Source organism: Adiantum capillus-veneris, chromosome 22 (assembly GCF_014529385.1).
Source record: "Adiantum capillus-veneris isolate H3 chromosome 22, ASM1452938v2, whole genome shotgun sequence".
Classification (NCBI taxonomy): domain Eukaryota; kingdom Viridiplantae; phylum Streptophyta; class Polypodiopsida; order Polypodiales; family Pteridaceae; genus Adiantum; species Adiantum capillus-veneris.
The window spans coordinates 2,413,121-2,429,729 of record NC_140952.1 but is presented as its reverse complement, the minus strand read 5'-3'; positions in this window follow the sequence as shown (position 1 = coordinate 2,429,729).

Here is a 16,609-nt window from a genome sequence, read left to right as displayed (position 1 = left end):
CATTGGATCCGGCAAGTAGTTGATTTAATCTTATCCAATAAGAAAACTCATACCATATTGAGAATCCATTCATCCCTCGGGGAAGGCACTTAATATACCTCTCCTTTTTCTCCATATTCAAGATAATCATGCATTGCCTATATTAGATTTGCTCTAATGAATTCATTGCACTGACCTACATGTTTCCTTATGTTAACGACTTCTATCCCTGTCCACATATGTTGCAGCACTTCAAAGAAGCAATGAATATATAGATCCATATTCTTCAATTTATACCGACCTAGCATAATAAATCCAGTAGCCATTTTTAGTTGCTAGCCATGGTGGAATAGTGTAGTTGACAATGACTATTGTCCATACACTAAATTGTTGGAATTAGGGTTGCAGAGAAACGCACACAGCTTGGAGAAGACGAAGCTCAAGGCACACAATAGAGAGTGTGTTACTTAGTATGCAATGGAAAGATAGATAGCCCTAGAGTGATGGGCCTATATCCAATGGTCGGGGGAAAAAACCTCCTAAAGAGGGAAAAATGCCCCGGAGGTCCTAGTGTGTTCACACACATCACTACCACATGTATGTGGTAACAAATTCCCCCTAGAGTGATGCGGTGAACGAGAGCTGGCACATGAGTAAAGGGAAGTGCCATGCCTTGAGGACATGATCAGTCCACAAAGGGGAGTAAGCTTAAAGCTTTGCGAAAAGCTTCAAGCTTCTCACGAGACAATGCCTTTGTGAAAAGATCTGCAAGGTTGTCCTGTGTTGGCACATAAGCCAAGCTGATATCTCCTGCTGAGAGCCTCTCCCTAACCTAGTGGTAATGCACCTCAATGTGCTTTGTGCGAGCATGAAAAACTGGGTTTCTTGCAACTGCCAATGCGCTCTGACTGTCAGTGTAGATAGTGTTGGCAGTGTCCTATCCAACACCCAAATCAGCCATAAGGCGTTTGAGCCATACACACTCAACCGTAGCTGTGAAGGCTGCCATGTACTCAGCCTCACAACTCGAAGTGGCCACAATAGGTTTCTTTTTGCTCAACCATGATATACATGAACTGCCAAGAATAAAACAAAAACCACTTGAGGACACTCGCGTGTCAAAACAACCAGCCCAATCTGAGTCCGAAAAGGCATGTAAGTCTGGCGGCAATGATCCCCCCTTGGGATAAAACAAGCCAAGATGTAAAGTGCCACTAAGGTAGCAAAAAATCCTCTTGACAGCCTGCCAATGCTTAGACCCTGGGCTATGCATAAATTTGCTGACCTGTGAGACTGCAAATTGAATATCTGGCCTCGTGTTGCATACATAAATGAGGCATCCAACAACAGTTTGATAAAGAGTGACATGAGCACGATCGCCAGCATCATGTAGACTCAAATTCAAACCTGTTTCCAAGGGAGTGGCAATAAGTTTGCAATCCTCAAGTCCAAACTTACATAGCAATGTCTCTATGTAACTTTTCTGGTACAAGGCAATACCACCATCACACTGCTTAAACTGTATACCCAAGTAATGATGCAACAACCCCAAATCTTTCATCTTGAAAGTAGCATTCAAATCAGCCTTAAATTCAGTAATATGTCTCTCATTTGTTCCAGTGATTAGTAAATCATCGACATAAAGAACCATAATAAGAAGTACATCACCCTCATGCTTTACATACAATGTGCTTTCTTTTGGACTTTTACGAAAGCCTCGTTTAACCAAATTACCCTCTTGAGTCACCATTGTTTTAGAACGTTGTCACCCACTTCTCCACTCCGCCTTTGCTTTCCTTTGTGCATTATGAAAATACCTTTTTGTTGGAAGGCTTGGAAATTGTCAAAGGGCACAAGGCTTCCAAGGTGCTTTGACCTCTGCTTTGGGATACGAAGAGGAAGAGTTTACAGCTTAAGAGAAGGATGGTGGATTTTGCAGTGTGGGCTTTCTCATACCAAGCACAAGGAGATTGCTTCAACCCATACAAAGCCTTCTTACATCTGCACACTTTGTCCTCTTGTCCTTTTATGACAAAACCGTGAGGCTGCGTTACATAAACTTCCTCAAATATGTCACCATTCAAGAAAGCAGTAACAATGTCTGATTGATGTACATCCCAACCAAAATGAGATGTCAATGCACGTAGAAAACGCACAGTAGTCATACGACAAGTGGGAGAAAACGTCTCTTCATAATCTATGCCTTTTTGCTGTGCATAACCCTTTGCAACAAGTCGAGCCTTATGGCGATCGATCTCACCATCTGGCTTGCGATTCAACTTGTAAACCCACTTCGTACCAATGGCCTTTTTGTCAGGAGGCAAATCACATAAAGTCCATGTGTCATTTTCTATAAGTGCATCATATTCTGATTGCATGGCAGCCATCTAATTTTCTGAATTCTGTGCTTCATCAAAAGATAGAGGCTCCTCAACATCATGTAAGCTAGACACAGCCAAAGCATAACAATCTGATGCATAAGATGCATGGCGAGAGCCTGAACGAGTACGACTCGACAAAGGTGCATCCAATTTACTATCACACAAAGTGTGCACCAACCATTTTGGCATACCTCTAGCCTGCTCATTTTCAGCCCTTTCCTCATCAAGTACATCATGTACATCTCCATCAGTAATAGGCTGATCTGTAACATTTTCAAAAACCCCCATAGGCGGTACATTTGCCTCATTGGAAATTACATTCGTATTTCCACCACTGAAAAGAGGCAACAAAGTGTCATAAATGTCCTGTGAGCTTACATTACTATCTCTAGTACATAACAGCAAGGGATGAACATAATCTTCCACAAACACTACATCCCGTGAAACCAGAATACGCTTTGTTTGTGGATGATATAACATGTAACTTTTGCTTTTAGCACTATAACCAACAAAAATACATTTGACAACCTTATCATCCAATTTTCTGCGCTGTGTTTGTGGCACCAAAGCATATGCCAAACAGCCAAAAACACGCATGTGCTCGATAGAAGGCTTTCTATCATGCCATGCTTCATATGGAGTAATAGACTGCAAAGCTTTTGTAGGACACCTGTTAAGTACATAAGTGGCACACATGATGGCCTCAAGCCAAAAAGAATGCGGTAGAGCTTGACTTTTTACCATACATCGTGCCATTTCCGTAAATGACCTATTTTTCCTCTCAGCAACACCATTTTGCTGAGGTGTATAAGGCACAGTACATTGGTGTTTTATCCCACGACTAGCCAAAAATGCATTAAACTCATGAGACATATACTCCCCCCTTGATCGGAACGGAGGGTGCCCATAGTACATTTCGAGACATTTTCAGCCATAGCCAGGAATTTTTTGAAGCACATAAAGACTTCGGACTTTGCTTTAAGCCGAAATACCCATGCATGCCTGGAGTAATCATCAATGAAAGTCATGAAGTAAAGGTAATTGCCCAAGGACGGAGTTTGCATGGGCCCACAAACATCACTATGCACAAGCTGCAACTTGAATGTGGCCCGAACTGAACCATCCTTTGGAAACTTAGAATGCTGCATCTTACCCAAAATACGGCCTTCACAAACATGTTTGACAGGCGCTTCAAGAGGCAGCAAAGAAGCAACCATATCAGATTTCTACAAACGCAGCAAACTGGCAAAATTCTGATGACCAAAACGTGCATGCCAAAGTTTTGCATCTAAAATAGCCTTTGAATCTGCAACAACATTTGCAAAATTTTGTCCACACTTGTCATACAAAGTGAGCTTATATAGCCCATGGCAGAAAAGGCCAGATGCAACAACTTCATCACCAAAACTGAGATCAGGAACTGTACATCTATCATCCACAAATTTGACTACAAGTCCAAGTCTAGCAAGTGCGGATACAGACAAGAGATTCTTCTTGATCCCAGGTACATAAAGTGCATCGACAAGTGTGAAGGAACTACCATTTGCAGGGCACAATCTTTCCAACTCCCTGAACCGGATAAGAGGCATTGTTGGCACAAGTGACTGAATTCCCATGAGGGATAGACTCAAGAGAGGAAAAAAATTCACGATGTGAGGTAATATGCTTTGTAGCACCACTGTTGAAATACTACACATGTGAATCTGTAGCAACTGACAAGCATGCATCATGGACAATAGGATTGTAAGTGCACTCTGCGCTAAAAGCCCATTCTGCATCAACATCAGCTACACACTCTCATTTCACAGAAGACTCAACAACAGTTGCATTTGTAGTGGAACTAGCATTTGCAGTGGAACCACCATAGTTCTTCTTAGCCTCTTTTGCCTTCAACTTAGGACACGACTTGATCAAGTGATCATTAGCTTCACAATAATGGCAACGCATTTTCTTTTTGCCCTTATCACCAGAATTCCCAGACGGATTGCTGCCAGCAGAAGCATTAGGAACATAAGTTTTGCCACTTGCAGCAGAACCATAAGAAGTGGCTGCATTGCTATTACCACCCTTTCTTTGAGAAGCAATAAAAGCCTATTCAATTGCACTCTGCCTAGTCCTGTTTTTTTTGGAAAGCGACTCTTGCAACAGCAATGTGCATAATGCATCAAACTTGACAACTCCAAGATTTCATTGGGTCATCAGTCTCCAAGTACTAGCAAAAGTCTGGTAGGAATCTGGTAAGGCATCAAGAACAGTCTGCACAAGGGAATTGTCTGAAATGACTTCACCTGCAGAAATAAATTACTCATTGATATCCTTGACACCATTAAGTAAAGTTTCCATATCATCTTCCTCATGCATAATCTTTGACTTCAGCTCTTTACACAGCAAAGCAATTTTAGCCTCATTGCGACTTGCATAAAGACCAGCCAAAACATCTCAAGCCTGTTTTGCAGATTTTGCTGAACGAATGTGAGGAACAATGGTGCGATTCATAGAAAATGCAATCAATGCATGAGCCTACGCATCCTTTACATCCCAACGAGCTTGTTTTGACGTAGGCAAAACAACTCTAATAGCAGCAATCCTTGCAGCAAGACCTGCAACATCCTCAACGTCGCCTACATCCTCAGAACCAGGACGTACATCAATGCCCTGCACAATATTCCAGATGCCCTTTGACACAAGAACGTGTTGCATCATATATGCCCATATAGGGTAATTGTCCCCATCTAACCTGTCCTCAGCAACAAACATCTTGAAGACATCTTTGTTGTTTTTAGCCATGGTAAATGCTGCACCTAATGTGAAAACTGCTCAAAAATAGAAGAAATAGAGCGGGAACAACATGTGCTGTAGTGGAAATGGCGGCCAAAATGAGCCCGAATCAGAAATCTGAGCAGACTAAGCTCTATGAGCTTTCCCAAAATATTTGTCGACCTACGAATGCTCACCAAACCTCACTGTAATCCGAGAAAGTGAGCAGGCATGTGCTGGAGCCTAGCTGGCGACTAAGCCCGGAGGACGTAACCTGCTCTGATACCAATTGTTGGAATTAGGGTTGCAGAGAAATGCACAGATCTTGGAGAAGATGAAGGAAGCTCAAGGCACACAATAGAGAGTGTGCTACTTAGTATGCAATGGAAAGATAGATAGCCCTAGAGTGATAAGCGTAGAGTGCATTTTATTTGCGAGCTTTCAATTTCGAGCTACGAGCCTTTTGATTTTAGATTTAGAGCCTTTTCTAACGACACAAAGATTAATCCAAAACAAAGACATCAAAATATTATAAACGACCAAAAAGATCTATAATCTCACAAAAAATTGGCTTAAGATTTTGAGTCTCTTTTAACGATACACACCAAAAACATGTACAAGATTCCAAAAGCCCTAATTTTGATCTTGTACAATTGTCTAGATAGATACCACAAAGCATGCTTCTCTTACTAAAAGGAGAAATAAAGTCTCATATGTCTAGAAAAGCTACTCCACATCTAATACAAAAGAGAAATCTACTTCAATGCATACCTCTACAGGGCAATCTCTAAGATTTAGGCTCACTACACCACAGGCTTTATCTTGCGGGTTTTCCCTAATACAAATGCAAGATCTGTGGGAGTTAGTGCAGGCTGATGAATGACCATGTGCTCTTTTGGTTGAAGCCCTAGAATATGTACATACACATAGTACATGTGCTTACATGCCAAAAACGCTTTATGTGTAGATTCTCTCTTTTGAAAATCAGGACAGGTGCAACTAGGTTCTACCTTAATGTGTACATCATAACAACTCTCTGTCAATATTCAAAAAACTATGTGTTGTTCACTTTCTAATTTCTCATCCAAGAACGTTGCAACCATGCTTGCAGCTGACTCCAATCTCTTTTGCGCTTCTTTGGAAATACCATGTCTCCACTTACGCTTCCTGCTACTACTGGAGCCTCCTTGTGTAAGAGTAGCATTTGTATTGTTCATGCGTCGTAGTGGTGTTGCAAAATCTGCAAATTGAAATCCCCTTTGTACCAAGCTGTCACTCTCTTCCTTTGATAAATTGGTTCCAATATCCACTTGCCAGAAAGTAGGAACGACAGGTGAGAATTTAACTTGCCTCTGTACTTTTTGTGTGTGGCCTACTTCATAATTGCAGAACCATATCCACTGTGCAATTGTCTTGTCTTTAAAAGTTCTCTTAGACCAAAAACAAGGAGCAACCATTCCCACATTACGGCTTTGTAATTTGTTACCACAACTTTTCTTCCCTACCATTCCAAAACATTTCCTCATGCATTTGGCTGGCATCCTTCATAAAGCCCACTCTTCACGGGCAACTTGGACCTCTTGAATACACCTTGTTGAATTCTCCCCAGGCTGCACTGGAATGCTATCTCCTACTTCACTGTCAGTGACAACATATACTTCTTCATTATCCTCTCTATCAAAATGTATACTCCGTGGTCTCCCTCTGGTTTTTCGTTGTCTTGCTTCCATTACATATCCAGGTTTATGTGAGCTTGTACCGAATTCATGTGTTTTCTTCTTCCGTTGTACTGTCTCTTTGTCACCTTCCATCACAGGCTCCTCATACAAAGGACTACCAGCAACAACCAAGCCTTTTAATGTACTCGTAAAATGATTTGGATTTGGAGATTCTCAGCGTTTGGAATTGGCCATCATTGCTTCTATGGAAGGGCCCGTTCCGATGTATCTGCCTGTGGTGTATCCCAATCTTTTTGCACATTGAATATATGCATTCAAAACATCACTGACACATGCATCATAAAGTGAGTTTTTACGTTTACCACCTTCACCTGCCAGCCAACTAGCATGGATGCTCTCTGACAAGTTTATACTTGGAATTTGAGCTCTCTCCCATGGACTCTTACTGACCTATAAATACAACACAATTAAAACCATATAAATGTAAATCTCTCTTTTCATGTATTTAATAAGAACCAAAAAAATGATTGATATACCATTGTCTCAGCGCTTCCCCAATGGGAAATCCGTTGCTGCCACCAATTAAACCATCTCTCTAAAGCCTTTTTATTATCCCCTATCACATATTTCACCCACCATTCTCGTATTGTGGAAGCTATACGAGAGGCCTCATTTGTAGTCTTTGCTAAGCGCCATGCTTCACACATTTCAATGTGATGCAATTGTCTATCTGTAGCGACATGTTTTTTTGTATGTTTGTGTAGACTTTGCTCCCAATGGAAAAGACACGAGCGCTCCCTTCCCTCCATTACATTATGCCGTCCACCATTGTATACAACTCGTATTGCTAGCCAATTAGGCCCAGCTTCATCAGACATAAATCCAACAAAGTCTACTGGTTCATGCCCACACCTCTCTATAATTGTGTTTAAATTTCTCCAAAACAAGATTTGTGTTTCTTCGTCTTCTTCTTTACATTCACATATTGCAATCACTTGCAATGCTCTAATGCTGTACACATAGAACAAATAAGTAATAACATGTGTCTTATATCAAACATGCTATCTAACATATTTTTATAAATTCACTTACCCAGGATCATAAACCGAGCAGGACATAGTTACCCATCCTTCAATTCAATGAGTATGATCAAAGTGCACCCAAGCACTACTCGAATCTCCTGTCCCTCCTCGCCTCATTCTATTGACTAGTTCAACTCCAAAAGCAGGTCCTTTTGTGGACATTTTGAATACATAACATTTGTCGTTAGGTCCACCTTGGCCTGGAAAACGACTTCCATGAAAGAATGGAAAAACACACCGTTTCTGTAGCAATAGTATATTGTCGTATCCATCATCAACAACCTGACCCTGCTTAGCTTTCTCATTTGACAAAATACTTTTGAATCCCCTATTTTGAACAAGGGGCATCATTTCCTCAAGAAAATGGTTAAGCTCTACATCAGTGGCTTCTAAATCATCTTCTTTAGTCAATGATTGAAATAGCATTTGACGAGCAACTAACATCTGTACTTTTCTAGGACCCCCGTTCTCAATCTTTAAAACTGTCTTAACAAGATTGCGCACTTTTTCAAGAGCTGCCCTTCTAGTACCTGGCTGTACATTGTGGTCATGCACTCCCAGATGGATCACCAAATGTGTTATTGTTGTTTCCTTTGGCATCACATAATATGGCCATGTTGGTCGATGCTGGGCAAGACCAAAGGTGACCGTCGTACTTCTGCTCCATACCGAGCATCCTTTTATTGTTGTGAATTGGAGGAAGCTCGAAAAAAACATTGCCATTATAAAAATTTGGGAGCTCGTCAACCTTTTTGGGAGTTCCACAAATCTCTAAAAGTTTAGACAACCTGCACGATTTACCTTTGTCTTTCATCCATGAAATGATGGATATATCCTTTGAATACTCCTGCATTGTATGCTCCACCCCATCTTGTGTGTCTTGAAAGGGTCCTGGTGACCTGGTTAGCTCCACTGTCTCCAAAACAATTGTGTCTGTACCTTCATCAATATCAACATTTAAATGTGATGGAGTCGAGCTTTTGTTACATGGTGTAGCGAACATAGAAGAATCACCGACTTCTTCATTTGTTTCTAAACTGTCAGCCACATAAACATAGCTATCTGAATGAAGAATGTGGTAAGCCGAGGACAAAGAATGGTCAAGAAGGTAATGCTTTTGATCTTCATGATCCCATCCAGGCAACACATTGACCTTAGACTCGGAGCTCCCTGTCTGAACGACTGCTTGCAAGCCTTCAAACTGAATAGAAGGAGGCAATAGGCTTTGAAGAAAATATTCACTAAGTAGAAGCTCTCCATTTCTTAATGAGACTCCATAATCCATATGAGCACCATTAATCGTCCATGAAAGCATTGCTGTAGTTGTTGCTGTCATGTTTGAGATAGACAGGGAGGAATAGTACTTGAGGTAAAAAAAATGATGAAAAGAGAAGGAAGAGAATGTGCATAAGGTACAAAGAAAGTGTAAAAGCATGCAGCTGCAAAAAGTTATTGTTGCATTCACTGAAAACTGTTCGAAATTTAATTCATTCATTGAAAAGTGTTCTAAATAGATTTGGAATATTCACTCTTTAAGATATGCACAGTCATAGCCATTAAGATACATTTGAATCAGCATGTTGTCAAATCCATCTGTTCACCTATCGAGCTTTCAATATGCGTGTGTATAATGTCTATGTTGAAAACACTTAAATCCCTTGTGGGAGCCCAAGATAGGGTTTATGGTTTATTTTGAAAAAGTATTCTCCATACAAAGGAGAATTTGACATTTGTTTTTTTGGATACATGACATTTATTATGCCATTGCGTTTATATGCTTTTCAAAGTGGATGATGCTCTAAAAATTGTGTAGATGGGTTATGCAATGCGTTGAGGCGCAGGAATTGAATGAAGCCCCATTATTCACTAGAGAGTGGATTGATGTACATGATGAGAATACAATGTTCTCTCCCTCTTTGATTGAAAGGAATCTGACAACATGGGAAGCCAAGGTTTTTCCTTTGTGGTTGGATTATCCACTAGGAGTTATTCCAAAGCAAGAGTTGGAATTACGTGAGAGTAAGTATCTTAACACTAGTGGCTCTTTTATTTTGAGAATGTATATGTCTTACTTTAGTACTAATTTATGTGATATTGTGCTATATGGTTGTTGAGTGAAGGGTTTCAAAATGAGAGTGATGAGTACTTACAGGAGACACAAGAAGAGTCTCTCCCTCCCGTTTCTGAAGGAGTTACTCAAAACACCATTGAGAGTGGCTCTCAAGGTACTCCACTAGCAAGCAATGTACTCAAGAAGGGTAAAGGGAAAATGGAGCCTCAAAGTACATCAAGGAAATCCACTCCTTCTTCAATGCCTCCCATTGTGCCATCTGTAGAGCCCGGCATGTCCTCTTTGGGTACCAATATACCCTATATGGCACCCTCTTCTAATGTGCCCACTACATCCTCATTGGTGCACACTAATTCGTTTGTTGCAGAGTCTTCACTTGGGCGAGAGGCTTGGGAGAGAAGGCCGATCACACGATCTGTTTTGGTAAGTTTAAGAAAATTGTTAGCATATCTGTCTTCCATATTTCCTAATTCAAAGCTAATTTGGATAATGCTTGCAGGGTTCCATTACCAAACTATTGTAGATGTTTTGCTTGTGGATATGTCACAAATTGATAAGTTTGCCCTTGATAGGTAGATTTTCATAGTGCTTACTTATTTGCATTTTCTTCTTGCATTGTTCTATGATTTTGAACATAATTCATGTTTGGTTTTCTTATAGCATCAACAGATTTTTTGCGACACACAGTACAAATCTATATAGCAAAGATGGTGTGCCATGTCGTGAGGTTACTAGGCTTATCTTTGCAGATTTTCCTACAAGTTTGCTTGTGGATGGTCTAGGACCAATCCCATTGGGTAAGTAACTTTTCTTTGGACTAGTACCTACAACTAACTATGGTTGTACGCTTACATGTCATCATTCACTTTTGTAAAGGGCATGAATGTTCCCAAGTGGAACACATTTTCCAGGGGTCTAGTGACAGGGTGCATGGATGTTGCTCGTGAGTTTTTGGCCGATGAGGAGTTTTTAGTGACCATGTGCATGGCCGAGCATATTGGAGATTTTATTGCAGATGTAACTAGGGTAGGACTTGTGCTCTTACGTACATGGACTCTCATGTGTAATAAGAAGGCATAACGGCATCCACTCACTAGAGAGGCGGTAAGATAACAAACTTAGTTTCATAGTTTAATTTCCTAACTAAAAACATTGTAGATATGCCATTCATTCTTTGAGTTTTTTTATTCATGTAGGTACTTGATCTTACCATGTGTCTTTGGTATCGTACTAGCCATCCTGTGCCACACTATGATAGACAGGCAGGGGAGAAAATTGCCAAGAGATTGTTTCCAGCAGATTGTAGCTACATGATAGATGATGTAGTCTTCCCCATTGAGATTGATGGTGTTATTCTTAGAGGCGGGGCAAAGCGGTCTTCTTTGTTCTGTCAGTAAGACTAGTCCAAAGTATGATACTAGTGAATGTTATGGTATATATGTGTTTGCATTCGGTTTCTAATTTATTTTTTATATGGTCAGGTGGTTGCTGGCAACATTTACTGAGCCTCATGACTATGTTTTGGACTTGTTTGCGGGGTGTGGTGGTTTGGGCTGAGCTTCTGCGGAAGATATGAGGCATTGCATGTGTCTAGAGCTAGATCATGTGCTCTATGAAAGATGTTTGACTGATATTGCATGTGGACCTGTGAAATGTTGATTGCGGATGCACATTTGGTTGAGGAAACTCTATTCTGACAGTACACATCTTCATGTTTTGATTTATGTTTTTATGTACATGGCAGCCATATGACATTGACATGGAATTTTGGTATGCTCCATACATTTCATTTGGATATTTCATTTGTGGTTGTTTGGTACATGACCGCCACATGATGTGGAGATGACTTTGATTGGAGCTTTCTTTTGTAGTTAGATTATGTTGACACCATTGGCTTGTGTGTTGATTTTTGTGAGATAACAAAATCATTAAAGTGATGGAAATAAGAGTTTATGTGAAAGAAATCCCATGTGGGAGCCCACGTTTTCAGTACAGCCTCAAAAATACATACAAATGGTGCTTTTTATAAAGTTTCATTTTGCATAAGCATAGACATGCTTCCATATTTCTTAAAAGTGTTTGGTAGTTGAAGGATTGTACTGTAAGGTTTTGAGTTTTTCCACTATACAATGATATTTAAAGATATCATTGGTGTAAAATTTGGGTTTAAAAGCTCGAAAAAACAGTTCCAATTGTAAAAGCTCGAAACTGAAAGCTCGTAAAAATAAAACCCCCATAAGCGTATATCCAATGCTCGGGGGAAAAAACCTCTTAAAGAGGAAAAAAATGGCCTGGCGGTCCTAGTGTGTTCACACACATCACTACCACATGTATATGGTAACATAAATGATGCCAAAATTTTTGCAATCATGTTATATTCTAAAGTGGTTATGCAGAGTTTGTTGTGCCTCACCCGATTTGGGTAGAGTGTTCATCCATGTGATGTGATTGGATTATGCTTTATGGTTTTGGAATTAGATCATGAAGTGATTCGGATGGTTTATGGTTGACATGTAAGGGTAGAGACCTTGTACAATCTAAACTTCTTGCAAAAGATTGTTTTTGCATATGGAAAGTGCTATTGTGATTGGGACTCATGTGTTATGTTTCTCATGGAAGCGTTGCTACAAGACTACGATCACCTACATCGCTTAGCCTTAGACAAAAGAGTCCTTGACCTGGGGCTTTGCTGGATCAGGGGTGTTGCCTAGGTCTTCATCTTTTTGTTAGGCTCATCTACACGGTTAGTGCCTCGGGGGTTGAATGACCTACATGGCTAACGCATTGGGGATTTTGCATTGGCTTTGCCTAAACACCCAGTGTTGGGCATTGAAGAGGTGTGGCACCTAAAATGGTATGGTTGGTGTTGATACCCTACCACCTATTGGTACTTGGGATCCTTTCAGAGCTTGGGTTCATGGAGGGAGGAAAAGTGGCCTCAACTTATGTCTGGCTCAGGTAGGTTGGAGCTGTTCTGGATCGATCCCGGCGAAGTAAAATTCTCTCTGTCCATAGTAGAGCGAATGTGGATGGGTGGACCAGTTGATCCCTACACAGGGTCCGGTGCTCTGCTAGTTATTTGTCATAATTTTTTTTTAATGTTATGGTATACATAGATTTTGTCATTGCATTAATACATGGTTTCCTGTTTCATTTAGATGGGGCATTTAAAAGAATCTCTATTGTCATTCTCTCACGTCTTTGTGCACTCTATTTCATCCTCCACTACTCTCTCTCTCTCTCTCTCTCTCTCTCTCTCTCTCTCTCTCTCTCTCTCTCTCTCTCATCCCGCAATGCGGTGTACACATATCTTCAGCCTCCACAATGTTATATTTTCTTGAGAACGCTTCATTCATAACACCCATTCAAGGGTAGCACTAGTCTCTAGGTGCCTCTCGATGTAGTCCGGCTCATGGCCTAAACTCCATGCTTGGTCGGGTGCTGAGAGCTCCTCCCCTATGCAAACGCTTCCCAACTGTGATGTATATTGAAAATTGTATAAAGGTGTAAATCGTATATTTTGTGCATAGATCCCCAGAGAGGGGCATCTCTGACTTATATACTAAGGCTACCATATATTAAAACCTAAAACATAGTTCAATGGGTCAAATGGCTTTGTATTTACAATATGGAAGTGCCATTGCACCTTGGCTTCTCCAACTAGACTAGCTACTCATTAAAAATGATGTTTATAGCCATAATCCACATCATTTTGTAACTCTCAAAATATAAGACTTTGGTAGGGAAAATGAGTCATGTCATATTGTTGGCCCGTGGGTCAACACTCCCCTCCTCCGAATTCATGTCTTCCTCGACATGGCCATATTGTCAATGGCGGTACGTTGTTGTTGTTTTGCTTTCTTGTGCTCCACTTTCTTGTACTTTTGTCAAACCACATCAAGAACTATGATCCATGAAAATCATAATTGATGACAAAGTTTATGTCCTTCACATCCAAACCTGGAGCTGCAACATCTGTTGCTATCATTAGAGGTCTATTGCGAGATCTATATTAAAAAAGAACCCAATCTCGTTCAGCTTGACTCTTATCACCAGGGATAGATAAAGCACTCACTCACTCTAGTAAATCTGTCGATTTTGAGTTTTTCTCGTTCTCAGAAACAACTTCTACAATCTGTAGAATTGAATAATTGGCTTTTAGATCTTGTGAACCATTGATAACTATGTAAAAATTCTTTAGAAATTGTATGGTTAAACCTTCAACTTCCTTAGGCCAAGTTGCACTCCTAATACAAAGTCTGTTTGTCATGCCAAATATGGGAGATACTTTTTCTGATTTGAGGTTCAAAACCCATGTCCAACATTCGATCCGCCTCATCAAGGACAATATATGTAACCCTGTGAAGGTTGATTTGTCTACCATTTATGTCTGCTCTTCTTTGTTGGTGACTCCTTTGTTCTTGCATCAATGTGATCAAAGTCGTATTTGTCATTTTTTTACTTTTTTGTGTTGTGTAAATCAATGTACTGCTTCTACTTCATACATGACTTAATTAAATCTTGGAAAACCCCAGTTAATTCCCCAAGTTAGTAACATGCTTCAAAAGGGACTTATCCAACATCGTTCGCAATAGATGACCATCTATGATCTATCATTGTCCATTTGTCCCCAAAGCTCATATACATGATGTACATGGTATGTAGATGGCTATCATGGTTTGGTTTGAAAAAATTGCATCTCTAGATGGGGGTTAGACTTTTATCCCTAACAAAAAAACCCTTAGCTTGTATTCTCTGTTCATAGCCTACTAACAAAGTTTGGCTTTATTTGTACTTGTATTTGGCTTTACAAGCTAACTTTTTGGATTTCAGTCCCGAAAATGATTGATGGGCATCTCTGGCACCTTCTGGCTGCCAATCACATGTAGGAGCAATGATGATGACCAGAATTTGGCTTGACCCCTGGTTGCTCCTGCAGACATTTATCATCACGATAGATGATTGAACTATCATTTTCTTCCCTTTTGTTCTTGTCAACTCTGTTAGTACCTTTTGTTTGTTAGGCTTCATTAACTCACATACAAGATAGAAGATGTACAATATAAAGATTTACTTCTTGTACACGGCCCTGTAGTCGCATGAACTGTCTAATAGGAAACTTTACACTTGATGGGTATGTTCATCTAGTCGCATCACCAACTTTCTTTGTCCTTGTAGGCCACGCTAGAGTTTGATGACCATTCTCAGTCATTTTTGGTCTCATATTGTTGTCAAAGGCTGATCAGCATTCTTTCTTACCTTTGACATTATAGCGTTGTGCATATGACTTTGGAGACATACCTCGTGAAGTTTTGTCATTTTTATGTACCTTCTTCTCTTTGTACTGCTAAGGCATCTCTTTAGTGTTTTCTTCATCTAGATTATGGATTTTTTAATTAAAAAAAAAGAAAATCTCAAAAAATAACTAAACAAACCAAAAATCAACTCAACAAAAAGAAAAATCATCCGAATAGAATTCTAACACTATGTAAATTGTACACATGTCCCTAGGGCTCATGTATGGATTTTGTCTCTTGTAACACTATTATGAGGGCATATACTCTAAATTTTGTCAAAAAGTTACCACAATCAAACACAAAAATTCATTGTAGTGCATAAAACATTGCCCTCTAATATTCATAGTAATATGTTGGCATTTAGAATGCCTCCGCCCCTCCTATTTGGAGTTCACCTCGACGATAGGGTATTGTTAAGGGTATGTGATGTGCTTTGGAAATTAGAAATTGTGCCTATGGAGGCCTTGTAATCTAGTTGTATTATGCATACATAATCAATGCATGGAAAAAATCACAAGATGTGGGTATAGCAATTTGATTATTGGCATTTGCTGGTGAGGCTTCCTATTCGAAGCAATGTGGTGGTTTTTGAAGGTCTTGTGCCGTTTGCTTGATTGAAGGTTGTAGAGATTTATTGAAGGCTTACTTATTTGTTTGATGTTTCTTTGGAATCCATTTTAGCCTTGTTGTTGGTTGTTGTATTTGGCATTGTTCCTCATTAGTAGGTTCTAGCTTGAAGTGAGCTCTCTTCTAGCTGTACTCTAATTATAGGAGGAATTGAAAGAATTCAAGTGGTGGTGCAGTGACAACAGTTTTATGGTTTTGTTTGGGACCCACTTGTTTGTGTTTACTAACTATTTTGTATGTGCTGCTCATTTGGGAACGCATACTTGTCCCTGCTTTGTTTGTGTTTGAAGAGATTTCTTTGGGATCCACCTTGTCTTTGTGTGAGTCACCAACGGTCTTTGCTTCAATCCTTTTATAGTGTGTTGGGGACGGGATTCAAACTGTGAGAGTTTATACTGTAACCGTTTCGGAATCGAAATAAACTCCTGACCTCTTTGTGCTTGAACCAACTTCTTTGGAACCCAAATCTAATTTGCAATAGCTTGTGACTTTGTGATTTTCTTAGTCGTTCTTGCACACTTTGATTGTTTTCCTTTGGTGTTGGATCTTGTGATTTTTCATTAGAGATCTTCATCTTCTTGATCCATACTTGATTTTGATCTAGCTTGCTCTTTGGTATCCAGATTTGTCAATATTTTTGGCTTTGACTTGTTGCTCTTTTCTTTTGGCCTTCTTTGATTGTTACGGAAGGTGCTAGTGATAGTGATGACCTGAGTTCCTGGTAGGGGATGTCATA